The sequence below is a fragment of the Siphateles boraxobius genome, unplaced genomic scaffold (assembly GCF_051911475.1).
Source record: "Siphateles boraxobius isolate OS27281-9 unplaced genomic scaffold, OSU_SipBor_1 63, whole genome shotgun sequence".
Taxonomy (NCBI): Eukaryota; Metazoa; Chordata; class Actinopteri; order Cypriniformes; family Leuciscidae; genus Siphateles; species Siphateles boraxobius.
In genome coordinates this window covers 387,416-413,145 of record NW_027509190.1, presented here as the reverse complement: position 1 = coordinate 413,145, position 25,730 = coordinate 387,416, and the positions used below count along the sequence as shown (strand labels likewise).

At 39.7% G+C, this 25,730-nt stretch overlaps 6 non-coding genes across 6 annotated transcripts; all 6 read right to left on the bottom strand.

Moving 5' to 3' along the window:
• Positions 1 to 23,208: 23,208 nt before the first annotated feature.
• trnav-uac (transfer RNA valine (anticodon UAC)) lies at positions 23,209 to 23,281 on the bottom strand. Its single transcript has one exon. It is a non-coding gene; the product is annotated as a tRNA-Val (tRNA).
• Positions 23,282 to 23,740: 459 nt separating this feature from the next.
• Positions 23,741 to 23,813, bottom strand: trnav-aac (transfer RNA valine (anticodon AAC)). Its single transcript has one exon. It is a non-coding gene; the product is annotated as a tRNA-Val (tRNA).
• A 573-nt stretch (positions 23,814 to 24,386) lies between these two features.
• Positions 24,387 to 24,459, bottom strand: trnav-cac (transfer RNA valine (anticodon CAC)). The gene has a single exon. It is a non-coding gene; the product is annotated as a tRNA-Val (tRNA).
• A 123-nt stretch (positions 24,460 to 24,582) lies between these two features.
• trnav-aac (transfer RNA valine (anticodon AAC)) lies at positions 24,583 to 24,655 on the bottom strand. The gene has a single exon. It is a non-coding gene; the product is annotated as a tRNA-Val (tRNA).
• A 214-nt stretch (positions 24,656 to 24,869) lies between these two features.
• Positions 24,870 to 24,942, bottom strand: trnav-uac (transfer RNA valine (anticodon UAC)). Its single transcript has one exon. It is a non-coding gene; the product is annotated as a tRNA-Val (tRNA).
• Positions 24,943 to 25,402: 460 nt separating this feature from the next.
• On the bottom strand, positions 25,403 to 25,475 carry trnav-aac (transfer RNA valine (anticodon AAC)). Its single transcript has one exon. It is a non-coding gene; the product is annotated as a tRNA-Val (tRNA).
• Positions 25,476 to 25,730: the final 255 nt, after the last annotated feature.

The window sequence follows — 25,730 nt, the reverse complement described above, 5'->3', positions numbered from 1 at the left end:
AATTGAATTGTAACAGCACATTGGCCAAAAATATAATAAAATGTAAAATGAGAAAATATCTATTGATCCTATCATTCATTATATAACTAAAGGACCTGCTTTCTTTCTTTAACTTATTTTTTTGTCTGTGTATTACCACACTCTACTACTTATACAGATTTAAATAAGCACCGTTAGAATAGAAAAATGTGTGGGAAGGTATTGCTAGAATGTGAGTATATAATATTTAACAAGTACCTTTTAAAAATGACTTAAAATCAAAAATAGTTTGCACATAGTTTGTAAGAGAAAGCGTTTATTAACAGTAATGAAGGTTACCCTTGAAATGGCAACAAAGCAGATTCATGATGACTTAATTAATAATACGTGTATAATTAATTGTGCATAAGTGGAATGTTACCTGAGAAATACAGAATGAAAGACGTAGCTTCAGTAGCCAGTTGGAAAAATCAAGAGAGATGCTATGAAGGACGCGAGTGTCCTTTAACCCATAATGGCAAAGCCCAATTAGAGAGGAAGAGGAGAATGCAAGAGCAGAGCCCAGAGAAGAAAGAGAGATCACATAGGTTACATTGTTCTTTCACCATTTTACTTGATCTAAACCAACCTGAGACAGTGAAACTGACCAATAAGCAGACTACAGCCGCCCCTGTACAAGGTGTCACAGCTGGCAGGTAGGTGTAAAAACATACCAGCCATTTCCACTGAACTTAAACCTTTATACTAAACGTATATTAAAACTGCAATTATATATATATATAATAAAAATGTTATTACCTTTGACAAACTTGGTATAATTTTAGAAGTAGGCTGGGGTGGGAGCTGACGCTGACTCTGCGCCATGACCTCCTGTGCTGGTCCAGTAGCGGCAGACTGTTGTTCAACAACCCTTGGTGTTTGTCCAATAGAGGCTGTGGCCTGCTTAAGACAACCACAAAAATACATAGGCTACAATAATTGTTGAACGAGAAGAATTTGTTCAGTAAATTAAATATATATAAAAAAAATACAAGTTACATCTTTACATTTTTACCTTTTGAGTGTGAAAACCACATATGCACTTTGGGACCGCTCCGAGCAAGGTTGTCTGGCCGCGAGACTGCATCGGACATCTTTCAATCTGTAAACATTATCACACATATAATATAGAATACATGCATTTCTAACTTATCAGTATGAATGCCACATTAATTTATTGTAGTCTGTCATTTATTTTTATTCATGTTCTTTGAAGGGGAGATACAAACTGTAAAATTAGAGATAAAGAGTGAGTAAAGTTTGTATCCTCCTTTAAAAGAACAAGAGAGGAACATTTCACACCTTCAAAAAAACATCCATTCACTCAACATCCCCACCCCCACTGCCTCAAATCTCTGAATCTCCCAGTGCAAAAAAAAGTTTTTTTTTTTACATAAATAAACATAAATCTCAAATACCTGCAACATTATCTACATACATATCCATAAATAATGATGACATTGATTTAAATGATTAGGATTACAATTATTACATCATGCAAAGGTGACAAAAGCACACTCACCCTTTGGTACACGTCATGCCACTTTTTCTGTCGAGGAGCTGGCCTGTTACCCTCATTTGATGGCCAAACTCCTGTGCTGGCAAACTTTTTTAGCCTTGCAATCCAGTCAGTATCTGACATGGCTTTATGGGATTTTTTGCCAGACATTTTTTTGTTGGGGGGCTAACGGTTAGGTTATATCGTTTTGAACAAAACTACTATAATACAAATTATTTCTTTAAAAAAAGCACACACGATATTTACAATTATAATATATACAATTATATACAAATATAAAATTACATTGTCCGAAAATACAGTTAAAGTTACCGAAAAATAAGTTTCGCAGTCCTCCGTTAAAATGATGCTGCCTGACCTCCGTGACAGTGATGCTCGACATCTGAACTTTTTGACCTCTGACACGCCCCTCAGGATATGTCATTACTTCGTACACCTTCGGCTCAGTTCGGCAACTTGATTGACACTCGGCTAGCTTCCTGACTCCTCCTCCTAGCGGTGCTAAGCGTAAACGTGCCATCGACATTTCCTTGTACTCTGATTGGTCAAATGTCGAAAATGATAAGGAAAAAGTCAAGAATGGCGCTCTCTGATTGGCTGCAAATGTTATAATGTCGAGAATGGCCCTCTCTAATTGGCTGCAAATGTTATAGCGCGTCGACGTGATTGGCTGTGGCGTTCAACATTGTTCAACATTAACCCCATTTTGACGGACTATCCTTCGGCAGCTGGCGTTCAGGTCGCAGTCTCCCCTGGAGGCGTGGGTTCGAATCCCACTTCTGACAAACCTAACCTTTGGCTGCAGGCTCAAGCTAGAGTCTTTAACCCTCTGGCAAGTTTATCCAGAAATGCAGTAATGTTGACAAAGTACTGCAATTCAGTTCATGCTAGAATTAACCAAACATTAAAGTAACACTGACCTGCAGTACATGACCTTTAAAGTAACACTTTAGTGCAATTTACGGGATTCTATGGCACTTGGAATTTCAAGTCATGACATTTCAGAAAAATTGTAAAGCAAACGTGTTATCCACTACACTACGGAAACCTATTGATGAGACGCATGTGTTTTTTAGAAGATGGCTCCTTCCCATAATCTGCCCTGCAAGCAGTGTGACAGTCTGTAAATTCCACAAACAACAGAACAGAGGTCATTCAGCATGGCAGTCTGCCTACAGCTCCTTGGTACGATGGCCTTCACCTGTCTCAAAAGTAAGGGTTTTGTAGCGAATTGCTGGATTACAGCGAAACACAGGAAACCTCAATGGTCATTTGTTTTATTTTTGTCCTTTTCTAAAGAGATTAAACCACAAACATTCCTGCAAGTGTACCGACCTGCTCAACAGAAAATCACATACGATATTTTTGCAAAAACCACCCACAGTTTCCGCCCAGTTTCGAACTGGGGACCTTTCGCGTGTGAGGCAACGTGATAACCACTACACTACGGAAACAGTCTTCATGTTGCAGACATAAATCTTTAGGTGCACGCTTATTAAAAACCATATAAAGGAAATGAGTGCTCCACCCACCTAGCGTGGCAAACAGTTTCTGTCAGAATCCAACCGCGATTGAATTTAAACCACAAACGTCCCTGCAAGTGTACTGACCTACTCAACAGAAAATCGCATATGATATTTTTGCAAAAATCACCCACAGTTTCCGCCCAGTTTCGAACTGGGGACCTTTTGCGTGTGAGGCGAACGTGAAAACCACTACACTACGGAAAAATGTCTTCAAGTTGCACACAAAAAATCTTTAGGTGCACGCTTATTAAAAAGCATATAAAAGAAATGAGCGCTGCACCCACCTAGCGTGGCAAACAGTTTCTGTCAGAATCCAACCGCTGTTTCTGCTCGGTTGCGAACCGAGGACCTTTCACGTGTTAGGCGAACGTGATGACCACTACACTACAGAAACCTATTGATGAGACACATGTGCTTTTTAGAAGATGGCTCCTTCCCATAATCTGCTCTGCAAGCAGTGTGACAGTCTGTAAATTCCACAAACAACAGAACAGAGGTCATTCGGCATGGCAGTCTACCTACAGCTCCTTGGTACGAGTGTTATAGCGAATTGCAGCATTTATATTTAAAATGCCTCCACTTGTTTCCGGACAGTTTTGAACTGAGCACCTTTCGCGTGTAAAGCGAACGTGATAACCACTACAATACGGAAACTTGATTTGGACGTCAGTCCCACCTCTTCTCAAGCACAATCAGCACCTACACCTGCACCAATGCCGTCTGCACTGACTGAAACAGCTGTTCCCAGCTACTCGAAGAAAAAAAGTAAAGACAGTTAAACACACGTGCATTAAATGTGTTATACACGCAGATATATATATATATATATATGCATTTATTTCCTTTGCTTTGTGTTCCGTGCAGTTCTGCCACAGCCTTCACCGACATCACATGCAGTCTCTAGTTCTCCCAGTCCACCAGCTCCTGTGTGTAGACCTTCTTCACAGACTGATGGCTCTGTACCACCTCCTGCAGCACAATCAGCACCTACAGCTCCTGCATCAATGACGTCTGCACAGACGGAAGCACCTGTTACTAGCTACTTGCAAGATGTTATGGAGTAAAGATGGAGGCTTTTGGAGTCCAGATGGAGGATGTATTGACTTGCATTATTTTATCTTGCTCAGATGTGTAAACACTAAATGTTAATAACTGTTATCATTAAACACTACATAATTATTGATTTAAAAAATCTTTTTTTTCCCATGTTCTCCACAGCTTTATATTTTATTATTATTATTATTAATGTTATTTTTGTTTAATCTATAAGTATTTAATACATTACCTTTTTCAGTTTTACATAATAATATGTATATTTTTGTACTATAAATAAAACGAGAAACTTATTATTTGGTGTTTACTGGTTATATTTCATATATATATTGGATTTGTGTACATAGTTAAACAAATATAATGTAAATATCTCAATGTAAAATGTAAAGGTCTAAAACATTATCAAAATGTTCTTTACAATTATTCACATTAAAATATTTTCTATATTAAAGAAAACTATACCCTATTATAATGTAAATGTTTATTAAGGTAATTGCACATTTTGTACATCCTACACAATAACAAATCTTACACGTTTTATTCTATTTTGTGCACAAAGTTAGTTTATTATATGTAAATCATACTTAACATGAGTTTCTAATCATTTTTGAATCTACAGTAGATACACTTTATGGTATTTGTGGTCGAGACGGGAATCGAACCTGTTATTTCGTGTATTTTTTCAGTCCCCCCTCCCTGGAATTTCCTGCGTTCTTATTGGCTAGCAACGCTCTACACCTACATGCGACTGGCCGTTGCGTGTAAAGCGAACGTGATAACCACTACACAACGGAAACTTGATTTGGACGTCAGTCCCACCTCTTCTAGGGTACGCTTGTTCAAGAGCGACTGAAACTATAGACTGCCCAGTGTTTTTAACATGGCAAAAAGCTGCTAATTTAACTGCAGGGCATAGTCTGCCACCGTAGAACAGCCCTGACGTTAACATAGCAGCTGATCGTGGATGGAAACCGCATTCGAGGTTTGTGCGAAGACAACTTGAAAGTGTTCCAGAAAGCAACTCAACGATTGTAGAGCAGGTTAGAAACCCATAGCTCATTCCTGTACCCATAGGATATCTTGGCTCTTTCAGAGATGAATTGGTGGGCGTGGATCTCCATGTAAAGTCGACACTGCAAAAGGAATCCACTGCAAGTCTCGTCTCCCGAATATGAAGCGGGTCGGGCCATGGGGCTACTGGATGCCGGTCGGAGACTCTGTAGAGTGCGACTAAGTTCAGCGAGGGTTTCTTGAAGTGTAGTAGGTGGACTGGATGATGCAGCGTCCGCTTCGAAGAGAGGCGAATGTACTGTGGCAGTCGATGCGGTGGCGCCCTGAGTGGTCTCAGCACCGGAATGTAGAACATTATGAGCCGATGAAGCTTGCATAGTATGGTCCGGTCTTCTGTCAGGCTTGTACTGATGGACGAAGACACAAAGATAGAGTGACAATGTTTATTTAAACAAGTATAAGCAACTTCAGAATACTTGAAGGCTCGTGATGTCCCGGGGAATTGACCTTTCGCCGGCCCCTCCCCCAAAACGGCCATTGACCAATCACACATCATAGCAACCGTTACTATGTGAGCAGGTCCGTCAAACATTGACTCCAAGCAAGATGGTGAAGCGGTGCCCACGGCGTTTGTAAATCGGACACTAGATACCCCGAGAGATTGTCTGGAGGAGTTGTGTTCTATCCGTTTCCAAAGCCGAAAACACAACGTGAGCGGTGCCTACAATGGATAAAAACAGTGTGGACGGCCCCACTCCCAGTTACATGTGTTGAACATGGTTAACTCGCGTGCAGCGTGCGTGAGACTGACACTGAGATTAGTCAAAGAAACATGGAGAAAGCAGATCAAGAGGATCCACAAAGGAATTACGTTTTCTAAAGGTTTGTTGTTAACATGATATTTTCGGGGAGAAATGAGCAACAGTCACTAGCAGTGCAGCACCTGTAGGCTAACGTTACAGTTTAGAGGAGTGCAGGTTCGCAACGGGGAAAGCATGAAGCTTGCTTGACAACATCAGTTAATATCAATATCGTAACGAATAGAAATAACCTTTAATAATGTATGATTATCTGCATCTTTCTGTCTCTTATGTATAGTTACTTTATAAACACGAAAATCGCATTCAGCATGACACGCAAGCGGTTGCCGTGGTAATGAACAACCTGCTCGTTAAAGAGAATGTATAATCCTGTATCGGAGGCAAAATTACTAAATATGCAGCGTGAGTTATATATTTCTAACTCCAAACAATTGGCCACTGAACCAGCTTATAAAATCTTCTTAAAGGCTGTGCTGGTTGCATTTGAGGTACAGGTCATAGGGTTTCTCAGATTTCGCTTGAGACAGTATAAGCATTAGCCTCGATAGTAGTCGTGTCTCCTTCATTGCGTATTTTATATTTGGAATATATCCCTCCTCTGCATACTGTAACCCATTTTGCCTCGATCTGGAGGATATCGCGGAGGTATTGATCCAAAAAAGGTCACTGACACGCACGGGTACACCTCTTCCCGTCATGGCAATCTGTCCCGCTGGTCGTGTTTGACCATTTGTTTGTCGGTCGTAGCAACAGTAACTAAGGGGGGCGGGGCTCGGCGAAAGGCTAATTCCCAAGTCCCAGAGGATTCCGTGAACAGGAGTGATACAGAAAGAGCTCGACTTGATCAGCTGGATCTTACTGAAGGACACTTGAACAGTCGTAGATCAGTGCAGGTGAAACACAGGAAGGTGATCGTGAGTATCAAGAAACCCAATTCACGGCCGCCGCAGAGGAGATATAAATAGGACATTAGCATGGAGTGAAAACCACTTGAAGTCAGGCAATAACTGGAACCAGGCGATGAACACAAGGAACCAGTGAGTCACAGGTAACGGATAGACGAGACCGGACGCTGAGTGAGAGGAGACTGAAGCTTATGAATGGTGTGCAACAAGGTGTGTAATGATGATGAGCAGGTGGAAGCGATTAGAATTCCGGGGATGTTGAGCGAGACCAGGTGCGCTGAGTTGCGATTGATGAAGTGGTGTCATTGATGAATGAATCGGTGACAATAGGAGGACCGAACCTGCAGAAATTAAAACTGAATAAATAAATATGTAAATGAATAAAAAGATAATTGGTGATAATATGTGATAATAGGAAAATAAATAAAGGATTAAATGGATTGATAAAATAAATATGATTTATTCTTAATCAAAGAATAAATTGTAGTTTTTTTCCTTAATTTATTTTCTTTTTTACATTTTTACATACAAAATATTTTTTAACTTTTATTTATTCTGTAATTCATTTTTATATTTGGTAAGCAAGACCAACCCACATTATTATTATGCACGGCAAAGACATGTAAGAATAAATATAAAAAGAAAGAAAGAAAATGTAAATAAATAAAGGTTAAAAATAAATAAATGTGGAAATAAATACATATTGGAATAAATGCATATAAAAATAAATGAATGCATAAATAAATATAAGAATAAATGGAAAAAATTAATTCAAAACAATAAAAATACATTAAAATATAAAAGCAAATAATAATTAATTAGGGGACAAATAATACAAAAATACATTTGATTAAAAATTAATGATATTTATTTTATTATAGTCGTTGATTCATTTATTTATTTTCCTATTATCATATTTATTTATTTATCTATTTATTCATTTATTTATTCATTTTTAAATTCTGCAGGTTTGGTCCTCCATACTACTGCACATTACATCTTACTTCACTTTTAACATATTTTAAACATATTATTTGAGTGCATCATATAATGAAACATTCAATGATGAAATCAATGATGAAACATTCACCTTTACAAACAAAGATACCATTGTAAAATAACAGCTGTATTTAAACCCAGGAGTTTGGTTTGCTGTTTCTTAACGTCACAAACCATTCAACACGATAACAATACGATTACATGATAATATACATGCAATTTAAATGATAAAATATTTGAATAATGATGTAAATGCAGTTACCTGAGTATAAATCTGTCTGCAGGTAAGGTAGTTTAGACAGTAACAAAACAAAACAAGTTTCCTAACAAGTTGGTAAACAAATATCTCTCCGATATTGGCACAAAATCCAAGATGGCGCCGCGGGTGGCTGCCTCGGTGTGGAGCTCTCCAGCTATTGTGTTGTTTTTGTTCGTTTGTTCTGCGTTTAGTCATTCTTTTCCTATCAGTTTAACTAAAGACGAACTACTGGACATTAGGAAACACACACCAGAAACCTTTTCTACAGCTTTTGATTATTCAGACGTTTTGCTGGACATTCTCGTCGGAGGTGCAGCGGTGTTGTTCAAACGCGCCAGTATTCATCTCGCGAATCTCCGATCCCTTCCTAACAAAACGGATGAACTACTTCTCCTCACCCACACTAACAAGGATTTTTTAAACTCTGCTGCTTTGTGCTTCACTGAAACCTGGCTGAGTGAAGCCATACCGGACAACGCAATACATCTGCCGGGCTTCCAGCTGTTCCGAGCGGATCGCATCGCGGAGCTAACGGGGAAAACGAGAGGTGGTGGATTGTGTTTCTACATTAACGAAAGTTGGTGTTCAGATGTAACAACACTGAAGAAGATGTGCTCTCCTAATTTAGAGGCACATTTCATAAACTGTAAACCCTTCTACTCGCCTCGGGAATTTTCCTCTTTCATTCTCGTGAATGTTTACATCCCTCCAGACGCGTGCGTGAGCGTGCCGCTACAACAGCTGGCTGAACAAATATCTGAAACGGAACAAAGGTACCCAGACTCTCTTTTAATCATTCTTGGGGATTTTAACAAAGCAAATCTTTCCCGTGAACTACCAAAATACAGACAGCACGTTACATGTCCCACCAGAGACAGTAATATACTGGACCACTGTTACACCACAATAAGAAATGCGTATCACTCCGTTCCACGGGCAGCTTTGGGGCTCTCTGATCACTGTTTGGTTCATCTCATACCGACCTACAGGCAGAAACTGAAATCAGCTAAACCTGGAATAAGGACTGTAAAAAGATGGACTAATGAAGCAGAGCAGAATCTACAGGCCTGCTTTGATTGCACTGATCGGACTGTTTTTGAAGCTGCTACCAATGATCTGGATGAGCTCACAGATACTGTAACATCATATATAAGTTTCTGTGAGGATACATGCATTCCTACCAGGACATTCTTATCATTCACTAATGATAAACCATGGTTTACTGGGAAACTCAAACACCTTCGTCATGCCAAAGAGGATGCTTACAGAAGTGGGGATAAAATCTTGTATAACCAGGCCAGAAACAGATTGACAAAGGAGATCAGAGTTGCTAAAAGGAACTACTCTGATAAACTGAAAAAACTGTTTTCATCCAACGACCCATCATCAGTCTGGAATGGCCTGAGGAACATCACCAACTACAAGTCACCATCCCCTCGATCTGTGGACAATCAACACCTGGCTGACGATTTAAATTCATTTTACTGCCGGTTTGAAAAGCCCTCATTCACAACACACACCCGGTCTGATCTGCACTTCACACATTCACCATCACCTCCTGCACTCCAATTATCACTCCCCCCTCCTGCCATCCAACCTGAGCTTAAGGTCTGTGTGGAGGACGTGAGCCGAGTCTTCAAAAAACAGAAGACTAGGAAAGATTCAGGCCCAGACGGCATCTCATCTGCTTGTTTAAAAGCCTGCGCTGACCAACTGGCCCTAGTCTTCACGCAGATCTTCAACAGATCATTGGAGCAGTGTGAAGTTCCCTGCTGCTTCAAACGCTCCACTATCATTCCTGTCCCCAAAAAACCCAAAATCACTGGACTTAATGACTACAGACCTGTCGCTCTCACGTCTGTGGTCATGAAGTCGTTTGAAAGACTGGTGCTGGCCCACCTGAAGGACATCACTGGACCCCTGCTGGATCCCTTTCAGTTTGCTTACAGAGCAAACAGGTCTGTGGATGATGCAGTTAACATGGGACTGCATTATATCCTGCAACATCTTGACAGACCAGGGACTTATGCAAGGATCCTCTTTGTGGACTTCAGTTCGGCCCTCAATACCATCATGCCTGGTCTTCTCACAGCCAAACTGACCCAGCTCTCCATACCATCCTCGATCTGTCAGTGGATCACCAGCTTCCTGACGGACCGGCAGCAGCGAGTGAGACTGGGGAAAAACACATCCAAGACACTCACAATCAGCACCGGAGCCCCCCAAGGGTGCGTTCTCTCCCCACTGCTCTTCTCCCTGTACACTAATGACTGCACTTCTAAAGACCCCACTGTCAAGCTCCTGAAATTTGCAGACGACACCAATGTCATCGGTCTCATCAAAAACGGTGACGAGTCTGCTTACAGACTGGAGGTTGAACAGCTGGCTGCCTGGTGCAGTTATAACAACCTTGAGCTGAACACGCTCAAAACAGTGGAGATGATCGTGGACTTCAGGAGGAACAGCTCAGCACTCCCCCCACTCACCATCATGAACAGCACTGTGGAAGCAGTGGAGTCATTCAGGTTCCTGGGCACTATCATCTCTCAGGACCTGAAGTGGGACAATCACATTGACTCCACTGTGAAAAAGGCCCAGCAGAGACTGTACTTCCTTCGCCAGCTGAGGAAGTTCAACCTGCCACAGGATCTGCTGATTCAGTTCTACTCAGCCGTCATTGAGTCTGTCTTGTGCGCTTCCATCACTGTCTGGTTTGGTTCAGCTACCAAATCAGACATCAGGAGACTACAACGGACAGTCCGGACTGCGGAGAGGATCATTGGAGCCCCCCTGCCAAACCTCCAGGACCGGTACTCTTCCAGAGTGAGGAAGAGAGCAGGTAAAATCATCACAGACTCCACTCACCCTGGACACCACCTGTTCGAACTGTTACCGTCAAGACGGAGACTCAGATCACTGGCCACAAGAACATCTCGGCACAGGAACAGTTTCTTCCCACAGGCCATTTCCCTCCTGAACAGTTAACACTCCTCCCAAGGCATATGCCTGTAAGTGCAATACTCCCACTGTTTAGTGCAATATCCTACAACTCAGGTGATACTTATATGTAGATTTATTTATTTATAATATTCAAAACACTGTAAATAGGTTCATAATCTGTAAATCTGAAAATGTCTATTCTGACTAAACCCAACTGTGATAGTTTTATTCTCATATATTTATATTTTTATTTTTTATTCTTATAATTTGTAGTATTATGTTTCATGTTGTATTTGTATTTGTATATGTCCACTGGAAGCCTCAGTACCAAAACAAATTCCTTGTGTGTGCAAGCACACTTGGCAATAAAGCTCTTTCTGATTCTGATTCTGATTCTGATCGTAAAACGGGTCTCCCCCCTCCACTGCGAATGATTGATTGACAGATGACACTACGCTTTTTAAATTCCCCGCCACAGAAAAGCGAAACAGCGCCAGGAAGTCTACGTTTGGCCAAAGGTATATTGCATCCGTAGTGTTAAGCACTACCATAGAGAATGAATAGGAAAAGTTAAGGGAAGTTAAGCTTAACCATTTTTTAAGTGCCAGGTCCAAACCAAGAGAGTTTCAAATTCATCTGCACCTGCCAGCTGCTAATGTATTGCGAAAATTCTTGCTGACCTCACAACCGGGCTTCCAGTCTACGTTCAAATGCCTGCGTTGGTGGTATAGTGTTGAGCATAGCTACCTTCCAAGCAGTTGACCTGGGTTTGATTCCTGGCCAACGCATCACATTTTTAAATTAAAGACCTTGATTACGAGCATTCTTGCTGTATGGGTTCGATTCCTGGGTCTGTCCATTCTTGCTGTATGGGTTCGATTCCCAGCCAACGCATTGCATTTTTCTCAAGCTGTCTTTAAAACAGTCATCCGGGTCCCCTTGCCAACTTCTCCTGTAACTTGTTTGCTGGTGCGAAACTTTTGTTAAGGTCTTTTGGCAGCAGTAAAGGACTGGATCTCCCCATCAGGGAATCGAACCCCGGTCTTGCGCGTGACAGGCGAAGATACTTTCCACTATACTAATGAGGAGTTGCAGAGACAGGTAGTTGTATCCGATCAGCTCAACTTCCAGGAACGGCGTCATGCGTCATTTTAGCTCAACGCTTCACAGAAGCCAGTGAATCCAAAAAATAATCTAATACCGTTTGAAGTGTCTGTATAAAACGTGTTACATTATTAAATTAGAGACCTTGTTTTTTAATATGGTGCCTGGTAGGTCAGGTCAATAAGTTCATGCAATTTTTTTAAGTGCCAGGTCCAAACAAAGAGAGTTTCAGTTCATCTGCACCTGCCAGCTGCTAATGTATTGCGAAAATTCTTGCTGACCGCACAACCGGGCTTCCAGTCTACGTTCAAATACCTGCGTTGGTGGTATAGTGTTGAGCATAGCTACCTTCCAAGCAGTTGACCTGGGTTTGATTCTTGGCCAACGCATCACATTTTTAAATTAAAGACCTTGATTACGAGCATTCTCGCTGCATGGGTTGGATTCCTGGGTCTGTCCATTCTTGCTGTATGGGTTCGATTCCCGGCCAACGCATTGCATTTTTCTCAAGCTGTCTTTAAAACAGTCATCCGGGTCCCCTTGCCAACTTCTCCTGTAACTTGTTTGCTGGAGCAAAACTTTTGTTAAGGTCTTTTGGCAGCAGTAAAGGACTGGATCTCCCCGTCGGGGAATCGAAACCTGGTCTTTCGCGTGACAGGTGGAGACACTTTCCACTATACTAATGAGGATGATGAGGAGTTGCAGAGACGGGTAGTTGTATCCGATCAGCTCGACTTCCAGGAACGGCGTCATGCGTCATTTTAGCTCAACGCTTCACAGAAGCCAGTGAATCCAAAAAATAATCTAATACCGTTTAAATATGAAGTTTCTGTATAAAACGTGTTACATTATTAAATTAGAGACCTTGTTTTTTAGTATTGTGCCTGGTAGGTCAGGTCAATAAGTTCATGCAATTTTTTTAAGTGCCAGGTCCAAACAAAGAGAGTTTTAGTTCATCTGCACCTGCCAGCTGCTAATGTATTGCGAAAATTTTTGCTGACCGCACAAGCGGGCTTCCACTCTACGTTCAAAGGCCTGCGTTGGTGGTATAGTGGTGCGCATAGCTACCTTCCAAGCAGTTGACCCGGGTTTGATTCCTGGCCAAAGCATCACATTTTTAAATTAAAGACCTTGATTACGAGCATTCTTGCTGTATGGGTTCGATTCCTGGGTCAGTCCATTCTTGCTGTATGGGTTCGATTCCCGGCCAGCACATTGCATTTTTCTCAGGCTGTCTTTAAAACAGTCCTCCGGGGGCCCTTGCCAACTTCTCCTGTAACTTGTTTGCTGGAGCAAAACTTTTGTTAAGGTCTTTTGGCAGCAGTAAAGGACTGGATCTCCCCGTCGGGGAATCGAACCCCGGTCTTTCGTGTGACAGGCGGAGATACTTTCCACTATACTAACGAGGAGTTGCAGAGACAGGTAGTTGTCCCCGATCAGGGCTACTTCCAGGAACGGCTTCATGCGTCATTTTAGCTCAACGCTTCACAGAAGCCAGTGAATCCAAAAAAATGATCTAATACCATTTAAATATGAAGTGTCTGTATAAAACGTGTCACATTTTTAAATTAAAGACCTTGATTACGAGCATTCTTGCTGACCGCACAACCGGGCTTCCAGTCTACTTTCAAAGGCCTGCGTTGTTGGTATAGTGGTGAGCATAGCTGCCTTCCAAGCAGTGGCCAGCCGCACGTAGGTGTAGAGTGCTGCTAGCCAATAAGGAGCTGAGGAAATTACATGGAGGAGAGCCAGAAATAATACACAAAATTAGAGGTTCGATTCCCGCCTCGGCCACAAATGCCATAAAATTACCATTCATATTTTTATCTAGATACACGTTAAGTACGATTAACATATAATAAACAAACTTTGTGCACAAAAATAAAATAAAACTCGTAAGATTTGTTCTTGTGTAGGATGTACAAAATGTGCATTTATCTTAATAAATATTTACATTATAATAGGGTAGCTATCTTTAATATAGAAAATATTTGAATGTGAATAATTGAAAAGAACAATTTGATAATGTTTTAGACCTTTATTTTTTAGAGATATTCACAGAAATCCAATATATATGAAATATAACCAATACACACCAAATAGTAAGTTTCTCATTTTATTTATAGTACATATTATATAAATCTGAAAAAGGTAATGTATTAAATACTTATAGATTAAACAACAACACCATTAATAATAAAAATAATAAAATCTAAAGTTTTGGAAAACACAGGAAAAAAAAGAAAAATATTTTAAATTAAATAATTATGTGTAGAGTTTTAGAAGTTACAGTTATTAACATTTAGTGTTTACACATCTGAGCAAGATAAAATAATGCAAGTTAATAAAATAAACTTTAATAACATTAAAATACAATGTAAACAGGCTTCCGGGTGGACTGAGAGACAAGATGGCTGTGTGATCTTGAGCTCCCGATAGCAAGTTCGAATTAGCCCCCCTGAATTCACTAAATGCAAACAACTCGTAGTAATTTTATTTTGGAATGAATAGGGGAGCGATGACTAGAAGTCAAAAGAAACGTGACGCACAGAAAAGGAAGAATAAACCAGAGATGGACGACGCTCAGAGCCCCGACGGTAACCCCGCGGGAGACATGTGCTCAGTGCTTCGAAGTATCAGTAGAGAAATACGCAACTTCAGGACCGAACACAAAGCGGATCTAAATAGTCTCAAAGCAGAACTCAAGGAAGACATGAAAAACGAACTCAAAGAGCTTAAGCAGGAAATTTACCAAAAACTTTCCGCTAATTCCGCCCAGACACAGGCAAATGAAGCCAGGCTGAATGAAGCGGAAACGCGGATCAACGAGACCGAGTTGGCTAGTACGGCTATGAAGGAGGCGCTCATTAAGTCCATGGAAAAACAGAAAATAATGCAGGAAAAATTGACTGATTTAGAGGGTCGGAATAGGCGGAACAACATTCGCATCTATGGCGTACCTTAAGGTAAGGAAGGCAACCTCGTGTCTGATTTTGTGGAGCACCTTTTGAAAAGCGAACTTGAACTGACAGCGGACACTAGCTTGCGGTTTCAACGTGCCCATAGAGCATTAGCTCGCAAACCAGAGCAGAATGAGCCACCCAGGTCCATAGTGGTACATTATCTGGAGTTTACCACCAAAGAAACAGTACTGAAAAAAGCCTGGGGAAAGAAAATAATGATTGATGGACGACGCCTGATGTTTGACCATGATTATGCTACGGAGATCGTTTAGAAGCGCAAGGCGTATGCGGGAATAAAGAGGCTTTTGAAAGAGAAGGGAATACGATTCCAGACACCGCTGGATAAGATACGCATCCACTGGGAATCTGGACCACGTATTTACGAGAGTGCACAAGAAGCAGCGCAGGAGCTGAGGAAGAGAGGGTACTCGGTGGAGACACCTGGCCGCAGCACCGCGAATCCGAACCGGAAGGTGGAGCAGTTTCTTCAGGCCCTGACATCGCAGCGAGCCGGAGTGTGGAGCGCTGAGGACACAGCGATCCGTGCAAGGGAAAGACTACAGGAGTTTGGGCGGTCCCCCTCTAACTAATTTCCATTCCCTATTTTGTCAGGGTATGTGAAACTTTCTTGGCCCTTAATGAAACCAGCTGTGAGAAGTTAACGTTAAACGACTATTACATCACTTTTGCCTGTGAGGTGAGCTTTAAATCTTTCTATGCATATTCTTACGCCACCCTTGAGACTATCTTATTGATACTACATGAAAAGTAACTTTACTACAATTTTGAGTGATATATCGTTTCACTTTATTCTATTCAATTTTTTATTTTATTCTATTTTTATTTAGTTATTCAGTTATTTATGTATGTATGTATGTGTGTATGTATGTATATGTATATATATATATATATATATATATATATATATATATTAGTGCTGTGCGTTAAACGCGTTATTAACGGCGTTAACGCAAACACATTTTAACGGCGTCAATTTTTTTATCGCGAGATTAACGCTCTTTTTGGCCTAGCAAACAACATCACACCGGATAGCTAGACCGGAAACAAAACAACAGGCACGCCGCACGTACTTGTTTGGGCTTGCGCGCCGGCCAAAGAGTAGTAGGCTAACGGTACGTTTTGAGTGGATGGCGCGAGCGCGAGACGCCGATCTAGAGACGTGCACTCTCAACGCAGTAGAGTGCGGCGCGGGACTAGATTTGATGGCCGAGTGCGAGGGCGGGCTCGAGCGGTAATGCACTCACTCTGTGTGCGGATACGGGAGAATAAAACGATTCGCGGGACTCCCGCAAACTAGAAATATCTATGAATAAAACATAAAAACTAATACATTTTTATTCATGTTGCAGAAAAGCAACAAGAACAACTAAAACAAAATAGAAACGATTTACAGGCCAGAGTTTCTTTTTATAACATGTTTGCAGCGTTGAGGGATGTAGCCAATCACAGACATATGAAGAAGCATCAGAAGCATTTAAAATAGACTCCCCTCACCGCTCAAAACAGACTTTTTGTTCAGTGCTGAATTCTGTAAGCTGGCAAATCCTCAAATTATAACAAACAAAGTGTATATATTATGAAAGATGCATTGTGCAGTCAGCTTCACTGATAATAACAGATGTGTGAGATTGCGATGAACTGATGTCAGCTTTTTAGGAATTATTAAGGGAGCGCACTTTACGCGCATTCAGTCATGCCAAACCATGCACTCAGTAGCCTGCTTGCTTTTATGTTATAACAGTGGTTTGTGTGTTAATGCTTTAATAACAAATAATTTATCAGGAGCATTTATGCTGATGTGTATGGTGGCGACACGTAGGCGAAAGTATTTGGAGGTAGCCTACAAAAAAGATTCTATTTGCGGGCGGGAGCGGGACAAAAATGTTGCGGGCGGGAGAAAGTAACATAGAAAATAGTTGAGAACGTCAGTTATAACGACCCACGTATGAAAAAAATTGACGGGTTTAAATCGGGCTTGGGCTCATAATTACAGTTTATGTGTCGGGCCGGGCTCGGACACAATGCGCACGGGCTCGGGTCGGGCTTGATTTTTTGGGCCCGATCTAAGCTCTACAATGGATGACTTCAGACAGAAGCACATGGATACCACAGCTAAGAACAAACTTACTGCTGATCCACTTTTCCATGTTGATAAGAGCATTAAAATTAGAAAAAATAATGAGACAAATAGAAATGAAGGGACATTTAGAATAGATAAAAATGTGCGATTAATCGCGAGTTAACTATGGCATTAATGCGATTAATCGCGATTAAATATTTTAATCGTTTGACAGCACTAATATATATATATATATATATATATATATATATATATATATATATATATGTATGTATGTATGTGTGTATATATATTTTTATTATTATTTTTTTAATATTTTATATATATATATATATTTTTTTTTTTATATCTCTATTTAACTTTAACGCTGGTGAAGGGGGGCCAAAATACTTAAGACTAATGCTGACGACTTCAATAGGAATAAAATAAACGCTATCGGACGACGTTGGACTACTAAGATGTGTGAAACGAGGGTTTTCACAACTAGTGAGGGGCCCTCCCGGAGGAGGCTCCCCCCTCTGCCTACCAATGGGGACTTAGGGTGGCAAAGGCTCACCCTATCTTGGAGGTTAATTGTTTCCTTTTTGTTCTTTTTAGTTAGCACAAGTTGTCCAGATGTTCAGGTCTGTGCAGTTTTAAGCTGTCTGGAGGTGAAAGAATGTAACATGGGTTTGGATCACTTAAATGCCATATAACAATATAAAACTAGTGTCACTTAATGTCAATGGGATGAATAATCCAAGTAAAAGAAGTAAGGTTCTGGCTAAACTAAAGAAAGAAAGGGCTCAGGTACTATTTCTACAAGAAACCCATCTGCCCCAAAAAGAACACGAAAAGCTAAAACGCTTTGGATTTAGGAATAAATTTTACAGTTCGTACAAACCTGGACGGAGGAGAGGAGTAGCTATTCTCATCACAAATACGGTTCAATTTGAATGCCTTAAAGAAGTTCGGGACACTGAAGGGAGATATGTACTAATTAAAGGGAAGCTAGAAAACAGAATGGTGACACTGGTCAATGTATATGCCCCCCCAGAGGTACCAAATGTTTTCTCAGAGCTCTGTTTAACACTATTGCTATAAAACTGAAGGTATTTTGATATGTGGAGGAGACTATAATGTGGTCATGAACCATAACTTAGATACAACAAGCCGAAAAGGAAGTAAGATGTATTTAACCAAGTTTATTAATACATTAGTCCAGGAAATGGGACTAATTGACGTATGGAGAGAACTTCACCCACAAGAAAGGGATTATACACACTACTCAGCACCTCATTCTGTCTGCTCCCGAATCGACTACTTTTTAATCAATGCAATTGAATGCCACAGGGTAACAGAGAGTAAAATTGTTGTGGCGGATGTATCAGACCACAGTGGGATCAGCTTGACAATACACCTCAATAATAGGAAAATAAACACTGTCTGGAGGGTAAATGTGGGTATCTTGAATAATAAGGGGTATGTGAGATACTCAGGACAGATATAGAAAAGAGGGCAAGATTTGTAAAGCAGACCTACTACGAATCAGGCACAAAAGCAACAAGACTTTTAGCTAGGCGCTTACGGAAACAACAGGCAGTTAACACGATTCATAAAATTAGGAACCCTCAAACCAACCAAATATCACATGACCCAGATGAAATTGAAAGAATATTTGAAGATTACTACAAGAAGCTCTATTCTAAACCTCTATCAGCAGATGAAAAAACAATAAGGGGCTTTGTAGACTCACTTGATCTGCCGTCTATTGGTAAGACACAGAATGACACTATTATGTCACAACTCACAGTTAAGGAGCTGGGAGCTGCAATAACTAGGCTAAAGGCTAGTAAATCTCCAGGTAACGATGGTTTTCCACCGGAATGGTACAAGGCCTTTCAGAAGGAGCTAAAACCTTTGCTTCTGCCCTGTTTTAACTGGACTCTTAATAAAGGTTGGGCCCCCCCATCGTGGAAGGAAGCAATCATTACAGTTCTACCTAAAGAAGGCAAAGATAAAAAGAACTGCAAAAATTATAGGCCAATTTCACTTCTAAATGTAGACTGCAAACTATTTACATCAATTATATGTAAAAGATTAGAGGCCTTCATTCCAGATTTGATCGACGAGGATCAAACTGGGTTCATTAAAGGACGCCAAACGCACGATAATATTAGAAGAACCCTTCATATTTTAGATAACGCTCGAAAAAGTGGTATAAGTACAATTCTTGTAAGTTTAGACGGCGAAAAGGCATTTGATAGTGTTAGTTGGTTATTCTTATATGAGGCAATAAAGAGATTTGGCTTCAACGACGGCGTAATTCAATGTATCAAAACTATTTATCAAGAGCCCACAGCGAGGATCAGAGTGAATGGAAGCCTGTCCAATACAATCCAGCTGGAGAGGGGGACAAGACAGGGTTGTTGTCTGTCTCCTACTCTTTTTGCTTTATATGCTGAGCTTTTAGCGCAGGCAATACGGCAGAATGGGGAACTGCTGGGTGTTAATATAGGGGGAACAGAACATGTAATTGGCATTTTCGCGGATGATGTCATTATTTTCCTGCAACAACCAGATATATGTTTCCCACACCTAATGTATTAACTGGAAAAGTATGAATACTATTCAGGATATAAACTGAATATATCAAAAACACAGATTCTCTCTCTAAATTATTCTCCAGCCCGACAAATAAGAGAGGCATATAATTTGGAATGGAATTCTAAGACAATGAAGTACCTTGGAGTAACTCTTACTAAAACCCTTAGTGATATGTACGAAAACAACTATAGTGAAATTGAGGAAAACATCCAAAAATATATTGAAAGGTGGTCTACCCTTCAGTTAGGCTTTAGTGCTAGAATACAAGCTGTCAAAATGAATATTCTACCTAAACTGTTATATTTATTTCAATCTCTTCCAATTAATATCCCCCAAAACAAATGTATTGCTTGGGACAAGATGATCTCTAGATTCATTTGGAATGGTAAAAAACCAAGAATAAAACTTAATACACTCCGACTACCTAGAAGTAAGGGTGGAATGGCTTTACCTAATCTTATAGAATATTTTTATGCAGCTCAGCTCAGACCTCTGGCCTGTTGGTGTAGTCCTGACTATGAGTCTAAATGGAAAGAAATAGAAAAGGGCATACAGGGCTATCCGACCCAGATACTGGTCGGGGATGAACATTTGATAGGTGCTTTAAGGCACGCTATGAACCCAATAATAGCATTTACACTAGAAATATGGAGTGCTGTAGTAAGAAAATACAAACTTAAGAGGGATACGTGCATATTGCAGTGGTTTGCGTATGACTCAAATTTTAAGCCGGGGATGTATGATCCAGTATTCAAAGAATGGGCACAAAAAGGTATGACAGCAATATGTACAGTTTCGACAGGTAGAGAATTTCCAACCTTCAAAGATCTTAAGGCAAAATACGACCTAGAAAACAAAGATTTTTATAGATACATGCAGTTAAGAGACTATTTCACAAAAGAGATAAAGCCACTTGAAATGACAAATAAGGTGATTAGAGTCATTGTGGACTTGTACAAACAGAAGGGGTCTCGGCTCATCTCTGCTTTCTATCAAGCCCTGGGTGAGAGTAGGCAGGATACGACACTCTATATAAAAGCAAAATGGGAAGCAGAACTACAAATTCAGATACAAGAGGAGGCATGGAATCGCATGTGCGAGACACAATGTACTTCTACAAGTTCCTTAATATGGAGAGAGTTCTGCTGGAAAAACTTAGTTCGCTATTCCATAACACCGAAAATAAAATCGAGGCAACTCGCTAAACAACAAAAATGCTGGAGATTGTGCGGGAATGTGGAATCAGACCATGCACACATCTTCTGGAACTGTACAAAAATGGGGACATACTGGCAAAATGTTCACCTAGTTGTTAAAAATGTTTTGGGATATGAAATCCCAAACACTTGTCTAGTGATGTACCTAGGGAATATTGAGGAGGTTGTAAGGAAAGAAGATCTGTATTTGACTAAAGTATTACTTGCATCCAGTAAGAAAGCGGTCACAAGAAATTGGCTCAATATCAATATCCCAAAACAGGAACAGTGGTTGGAAATTGTCCAGGAAATCTTTGAGATGGAAAAATTGACATACCTTTTGAGAGTCAAACAGAATGTCTTTGAAAAGAACTGGGAAAAATATGACACGTGACACAAACTGAACAAATGCCAAATAGAACAGTGGACTGTGTAGCACATCATCTCCAGACAGATTGTTAGTGTTATTACTATTGTTATTTTGATTTATGTATCATTTACTGTATTATTTTGTTGATATACATGTGAAAATTTAATAAAAATGAAAGTTATAAAAAAATTTTTTTTTAAATTATTTAAAAAAAATACAATGTAAACAAGGACAAAACTTTTGGTACAGTATTTTAATGAACAAATGGAAATTAGTAAACTACAATTATAATAAAATTTAAAGTTCAGGAGAGCACAGGAAAAAACAAGATCTTTATTTTAAATTAAATAATTATGTACAGAGTTTAATTGTAAAAAATAATTAACATTTAGAGTTTTTTTAAGTCTGAGAAAGATAAAATAACAATGCAAGTCAATAAATTAACTTTAAAAAACAATAAAATACAGATTCAGATTATTTTATTTAATGCCATGTCAGCATTCAAAGCTATTTTTATGGCAAAAATTCAATTACAAAAATACAAATATCATATAAATACAATAAAAACAAAACAAATATAAGCTACAAGTCATTAAATAAATTAATCTGAATCTGTATTTTATTGTTTTTTAAAGTTAATTTATTGACTTGCATTGCTATTTTATCTTTCTCAGACCTAAAAAACACTAAATGTTAATTATTTTTACAATTAAACTCTGTACATAATTATTTAATTTAAAATAAAAATCTTGTTTTTCCTGTGCTCTCCACAACTTTAGATTTTATTATAATTGTTCTTTACTAATTTCAATTTGTTCATTAAAATACTGTACCAAAAGTTTTGTCCTTGTTTACATTGTATTTTAATTTTTTTATTGTTTTTATTGTTTATTTTTTAAGTTTATTTTATTGACTCGCATTATTTTATCTTGCTCAGATGTTAATAACTGTAACTTTTAAAACTCTACACATAATTATTTAATTTAAAAATTTTTACTTTTTTTTCCTGTGTTCTCCAAAACTTTAGATTTTATTATTTTTATTATTAATGTTGTTGTTGTTTAATCTATAAGTATTTAATACATTACCTTTTTCAGATTTATATAATATGTACTATAAATAAAATGAGAAACTTACTATTTGGTGTGTATTGGTTATATTTCATATATATTGGATTTCTGTACATAATTGTACAAATATAATGTGAATATCTCTAAAAAATAAAGGTCTAAAACATTATCAAAATGTTCTTTTCAATTATTCACATTCAAATATTTTCTATATTAAAGATAGCTATACCCTATTATAATGTATATGTTTATTAAGATAAATGCACATTTTGTACATCCTACACAAGAACAAATCTTACAAGTTTTATTTTAATTTTGTGCACAAAGTTTGTTTATTATATGTTAATCGTACTTAAAGTGTATCTAGATTAAAAAATGAATGGTAATTTGGTATTTGTGGCCGAGACGGGAATCGAACCTCTAATTTTGTGTATTATTTCTGGCCCGCCTCCATGTAATTTCCTCAGCTCCTATTGGCTAGCAGCGCTCTACACCTACGTGCGGCTGGCCTCCGCGTGTGAGGCGAACGTGATAACCACTACACTACAGAAACCTATTGATGAGGCACATGTGCTTTTTAGAAGATGGCTCCTTCCCATAATGTGCTCTGCAAGCAGTGTGACAGTCTGTGAATTCCGCAAACAACAGAACAGAGGTCATTCGGCATGGCAGTCTGCCTACAGCTCCTTGGTACGATGGCCTTCACCTGTCTCAAAAGTAAGGGTTTTGTAGCGAATTGCAGCATTTATATTTAAAACACATCCACTTGTTTCCGCCCAGTTTTGAACTAAGGACCTTTCGCGTGTAAAGCAAACGTGATAACCACTACACTACGGAAACTTGATTTGGATGTCAGTCCCACCGCTTCTAGCGTACGCTTGTTCAAAAGCGACTGAAACTATAGACTACCGAGTGTTTTTAACATGGCAAAAAGCTGCTAATTTTGTTGGCAGACCGAACATTTTATATTATTGGACAGGAAACTTCAATGGTCATTTGTTTTATTTTTGTCCTTTTCTAAGAGATTAAACCACAAACATCCCTGCAAGTGTACTGACCTGCTCAACAGAAAATCGCATACGAAATTTTTGCAAAAATCACCCACAGTTTCCACCCAGTTTCAAACTGGGGACTTTTCGCGTGTGAGGCGAACGTGATAACCACTACACTACAAACACGTCCTCATGTTGCAGACATAAATCTTTACGTGCACGCTTATTAAAAAGCATATAAAGGAAATGAGCACTGCACCCACCTAGCGTGGCAAAGAGTTTAAATTTTCCGTCAGAATCCAACCACTGTTTCTGCTCGGTTTCGAACCGAGGACCTTTCGCGTGTTAGGCGAATGTGATGACCACTACACTACAGAAACCTATTATTAAGACGCATGTGCTTTTTAGAAGATGGCTGCTTCCCATAATCTGCCCTGCAGGCAGTGTGACAGTCTGTAAATTCCACAAACAACAGAACAGAGGTCATTCGGCACCCACCTAGTGTCATTCGGCATGGCAGTCTGCCTACAGCTCCTTGGTACGATGGCCTTCACCTGTCTCAAAAGTAAGGGTTTTGTAGCGAATTGCAGCATTTATATTTAAAATGCATCCACTTGTTTCCGCCCAGTTTTGAACTGAGGACCTGTCGCGTGTAAAGCAAACGTGATAACCACTACACTTCCGAAACTTGATTTGGACGTCAGTCCCACCGCTTCTAGCGTACGCTTGTTAAAAGGCGACTGAAACTATAGACTGCCCAGTGTTTTTAACATGGCAAAAAGCTGCTAATTTTGTTGGCAGACCGAACATTTTATATTACTGTACAGGAAACCTCAATGGTCATTTGTTTTATTTTTGTCCTTTTCTAAGAGATTAAACCACAAACATCCCTGCAAGTGTACTGACCTGCTCAACAGAAAATCGCATACGAAATTTTTGCAAAAATCACCCACAGTTTCCGCCCAGTTTCGAACTGGGGACCTTTCGCGTGTGAGGCAAACGTGATAACCACTACACTACGGAAACAAGTCTTCAGGTTGCAGACATAAATCTTTAGGTGCACGCTTATTAAAAAGCATATAAAGGAAATGAGCACTGCACCCACCTAGTGTGGCAAACAGTTTAAATTTTCTGTCAGAATCCAACCACTGTTTCTGCTCGGTTTCGAACCGAGGACCTTTCGCGTGTTAGGCGAACGTGATGACCACTAAACTACAGAAACCTATTGATGAGGTGCATGTGCTTTTTAGAAGATGGCTCCTTCCCATAATCTGCTCTGCAAGCAGTGTGACAGTCTGTAAATTCCACAAACAACAGAACAGAGGTCATTCGGCATTGCAGTCTGCCTACAGCTCCTTGGTACGATGGCCTTCACCTGTCTCAAAAGTAAGGGTTTTGTAGCAAATTGCAGCATTTATATTTAACATGCCACCACTTGTTTCCGCCCAGTTTTGAACTGAGCACCTTTCGCGTGTAAAGCGAACGTGATAACCACTACACTACGGAAACTTGATTTGGAAGTCAGTCCCACCTCTTCTAGGGTACGCTTGTTCAAAAGCGACTGAAACTATAGACTGCCCAGTTTTTTTAACATGGCAAAAAGCTGCTAATTTTGTTGGCAGACCGAACATTTTATATTACTGTACAGGAAACCTCAATGGTCATTTGTTTTATTTTTGTCCTTTTCTAAAGAGATTAAACAACAAACATCCCTGCAAGTGTACTGACCTGCTCTACAGAAAATCGCATACGAAATTTTTGCAAAAATCACCCACAGTTTCCGCCCAGTTTCGAACTGGGGACTTTTCGCATGTGAGGCGAACGTGATAACCACTACACTACAAACACGTCTTCAGGTTGCAGACATAAATCTTTAGGTGCACGCTTATTAAAAAGCATATAAAGGAAATGGGCGCTGCACCCACCTAGCGTGCCAAAGAGTTTAAATTTTCTGTCAGAATCCAACCACTGTTTCTGCTCGGTTTCGAACCAAGGACCTTTCACGTGTTGGGCGAATGTGATGACCACTACACTACAGAAACCTAATGTTGAGAGGGATGTGCTTTTTAGAAGATGGCTCCTTCCCATAATCTGCCCTGCAAGCAGTGTGACAGTCTGTAAATTCCACAAACAACAGAACAGAGGTTATTCGGCATGGCAATCTTCCTACAGCTCCTTGGTACGATGGCCTTCACAAGGGTTTTGTAGCGAATTGCAGCATTTATATTTAACATGCCTCCACTTGTTTCCACCCAGTTTTGAACTGAGGACCTGTCGCGTGTAAAGCGAACGTGATA